The sequence below is a fragment of the Phodopus roborovskii genome, unplaced genomic scaffold (genome assembly GCF_943737965.1).
Source record: "Phodopus roborovskii unplaced genomic scaffold, PHOROB, whole genome shotgun sequence".
NCBI lineage: Eukaryota > Metazoa > Chordata > Mammalia > Rodentia > Cricetidae > Phodopus > Phodopus roborovskii.
In genome coordinates, this window is record NW_026126433.1 from 2,557,055 (window position 1) to 2,561,483 (window position 4,429).

Sequence of the window (4,429 nt, forward strand, 5' to 3'; positions counted from 1 at the left end):
TAACTGCTGAGTTCTCTCTCCAGCCCCACTTAATTATTAGCTTTCATAGCCCCTTTTATTCATTTTTAATTTTTCATTTTTAATGTTGAAATATTTTAAAGTAGTTATTTAGAATTTCGTGCTATTATTTCTAGCATAGTTTGAATTCATTACAAGTACATTCCACATCTTTCTTGAAACTCCATTCATAAACTTGCCTTTGTATGGTGTATGGTACATGTGCATGGTGTATCACATGTGTTAAGAGTGTGCATGTAGGAGGCCACTGGATGTCCTTCCCTATCTCTCAGCCTTAACTCCCTAAAGACAGGTTCTCTCATTAAACTTAGAGCTCACCATTTTGAGTATAGGCAAGCTGGCTAGCAAGCCCCAACAATTCTTTCTCTGCCCTACACCCCCACCCCCCCAGAATACCAGGAATACACTACAGGCCATGCTTGGCTTTTACATGGGTACTGTTATTCATATTTTTTGAACTAGTCTTTACGCTTGCATAGTAAGTGCTCTTACCCAGTGAACCATTTCCCTAGCCTCAATGTTTTTTTCTTTTGTTGAGAAAGTCAGTGAAGTGTTTGTAATGACACACAGAATCATGTGCTGCACCAAAGTGACTGGACAGGAAATTAACATACAAAATTAAATAGCCTTTCTATACAACAATGACAAACATACTGAGAAAGCAATCAGGGAAAAATCCTACTCATAAAAGTCAGATGGAAGGAAGGATGGAAGGAGGAAAGGAGGGAGGGAGGGAAGGAAAGGGAGAAAGGGAGGGAGAAAGGGAGGAAGGAAGGAAGAAAGGAAAAAAGGAAGGAAGGAAAGAAGGAAGAAGGAAGGGGAACAAGCAAGCAAACAAGCTGAGAACCAAAAGTCCAGCTGGACTCTGTGTCCAATTGGCACCGTACTGTTCTAACAGCCAAATAAAGCTGCTCCTAAGAGCAGTAGAAGCTGCAAGGTTTGCTTGTGTTTTGGGGTTTTACTGCTGTGAAGAGACCATGACCACAGCATCTCTTATCAGAAAAACACTTATTTGAGGCTGGCTTACAGTTTCAGAGGTTTAGTCCATATCATCAAGGAGGGGAACACAGCAGCACACAGGCAGATGTGTTGGAGAAGGAGCTGAGAGTTCTACATCTGGATCGGTAGGCAAGAGACAGACACTGGGACTAGCTTGAGCATTTCAACCCTCAAAGCCCACCCCCAATGACACATCCTTCAACAAGGCCACACGTCCTAATAATGCCACTCCCTGGTGACCAAGTGTGCAAAGCATGAGTCTAAGAGGCCATTCTTACCCAACTCACCACATCCCTCACATCTGTTGGGCTTCCAGGACCAGACCACAGTGGACTGCAAAGATCTATCAGGAAACACTTAAACACTCCTCCCTCACATCCCAGAGCTCTGAGACCACTGAGACTGAAGAGAGCAACAGTTCCCAGTCTCTCCTCCATGCCTCAGTGCTACACAGACACTTCTGGAGCAAGGGCGGATAGCACTGTTCAATCCAGGGCAGCCAGGCCAGCAATTCATTTCATAAGTATTCTTTTTATTTCGTCTTTTCTGTTTTTTATTTATTTTTTTAACTTTTATTTTTTGAGACAGGGTTTCTCATTATGGACTGGCTGGCCTCAAATTTAGATATCCACCTGCCTTTGCTTTCCAAGTGTTGGGATTAAAGGTGTGTGTCACCATACTTGGGGGCCATAAATTGTGTGTATGAGTATGTGGCTGTGCACGTGAGTACATATGCCTGTGAAGATCAGAGATATTGGATTCCCTGCAACTACAGGCAGTAGTGAGCTGCATGGCATGAGTGCTGGGAACTGAACTTGGGTCCTCTGCAAGTGTAGTATGTGCTCTCAACCACTGAGCTATCTTTCCAGTCCTACTTGTTAATTATAACCATCTACAGCCTTAACAATCTATATAATCTGTGGGCCCTAACAGAAATCCAACTTTTCCTTTCTTCTTATTCACTTCACTTTTTTTTCTTTTCAAAGTGGATTTACTATTTATTCTTTACCTTTTATTTTGAACTATGTGAATATGTGCACGAGAATGCAGATGTCCAAGGGGGCTAGAGAATGTTTTCTGGATCTGTTGTGATCTATCCGATATGGGTGATGAAAATGGAATTCTGGTCTTCTCCAAGCACCCTTAACCTACCAGCCCTTAACCCTTGTTCTAATCCACTCTACTTACCTCCCACTCCTAATCTTACTAAAGTCTTGAGTATATGCCATACTATCCTTGGTTGTTTATTCTCAAACAACTACTGAAGTCAAAGGAGCCACTATTATTGGATGGCATGATAATTGCACAGTGGTAACATCAAACTGCTGGGCTGCTTTTGCAGTTAATATTCTACTCAGAGAATAATAGACAGCATATATCAGGCACTCTGAGCTCAAGTTCTGAGATACTATTTTCTAAACTACACAATGCAGTCTCATTTGTATACTGCAAATACTTCAATTGAAAGAACACATATGATAAAGATGTAAATCAACAAAGAAGTCCTAAACAGTAACAAATGAAACATGGAAACCAAAAGAACATAACCCCTCCAAAAATTACTAACCTGGCAGCAGTGACATCTAGAAAGAGTCAAATGAAAGCCCTGACAACAGAATTGTAAGTATGTTCAAGATACAAACAGTTGAGTGACATAAGGAAGGTGTTGGATAATATGAGAGAGAGAACAGAGAGAGAAATACTAAAGAACTTATATGAAGTGCTGGAAATAAAAATTTATATGGAAAATAAGCAACAGAGTTATAGGACTGAAAGGAGAAGAATTTGATTCTAAAGGCACAGAAAACATTTTCAAAGGAATTGGAACACAAAGTTCCCCAGAATTAGAAAGATATACCAATCTAGATACAGGAGGCATTGAGGCATTTCAGACAACAAACAAACAAGAACAGGAAAGAATTTCCTATCAGTAATGTGGTTTGATCAAGCCAGACCGCCTGAAACAGAGTACCAGGTGATCCTACATTCAAAACAACTGGACAAAGCAGCCTTGAAGACTACAGCCAGGATTTCTGCATCTTCTTAGAATCCCCCATGACAGCGCCCGTTACCAGCAGGAAGTAGTTTGAAAAGAACGACGCCCAAATTCCCAAAGATTGTCTATATTTATTTTCATTTAAATGGACTTGGTTATATAAAATAAAAAAAATTCACCTCTTCAGTTATCATTAAAAAAAAAAATTTCCTGTCAGAGTATATAATAGTACAACAATACACTAATTTTTTTAAGTATGTTCAAAGTGGCAAGAAAGAAACACCAACACCACAGCAGATAAAGGCGGGTCCACCAGATTAACCTAACCAACGGAAATTTTAAAAGCCAGATGATCTTGGAATGATGTATTTTAAATACTTAACAATAATAACTTCCAACCCAGTATTCTATATGAAGCAAAAGTATGTCACAATTAAAGGAATATTTTTTTTAGATACTTGAAAAAAATAGATTGAAGGAATTTATGACCACAGTCTAGCTCAGAGATACTTGAAGGAATACTTCAGACTAAAGAGGGTAAAAAATATCTATGAGGCTTCAGAAAAAAAATAATACTAAGCAAGAGGGAACAAAAACAAACAAACAAAGTAACACTGACTTTTAGATCTGAGTGTTGCATGTGGAGAATCTTTGACACTCAGGCAGCTAGAAAGATCTGCTGGGTCCTCGGCTCTCAACAGGGCATCTATATCAACCCCCTCCCAAGGCCTAAAGAGAGCTGCTGAAGACAGGATGGAAATGATGCACAAGAGCAAGCTTCCAGGTCAACATTCCCATGCATCACTAATTAGACTCAGAGGGTTGGGGTAAAAAAAAAAAAAAAATAAAAATAAAGAAGTAGGGAAGTGAGCATGTTGGGGATGCCAGAGGAATAAAAAAGGGAAGCTGGGAGTAGATATGACCAAGATACATTACTTACATGAATGAGATTATCAAAGATAATCAGCATTCTATTAAAATAAAACTAACCAACCTCTTGGAATAATCCCAACAAAAGAAGTGAAAGATCTCAATACAAACTTTAGAACATCCAAGAAACTTTATTGTTAAGACCTCTCATGGTCATGGATTGGAAGGACATGAAGTCTAGAAGGGATATGAACTGTGTGTTACATTTTTCATTCTTTTCTGTTAGATGGATCCTCAGACTACACACGGTTTCAGTAGGTGGTATGGACTCAGCTTTCTTCTCAATGTATGGTTTAATAGGAACGGCTACCCACACTTCAGTTCCTTGTGAGCCTTGTGCCACAGAGATGAGCCGTTCCCACTGAGATCATTGATGATGTGGTCACACTTAACGGCCACCAGCAATCTGATCCTATCTTTATTTCACTCTTTCTTCAACAATATGGTCCTTCCTTCCTCTCTTTCTTCCTTCTTTCCTCCCCCCCC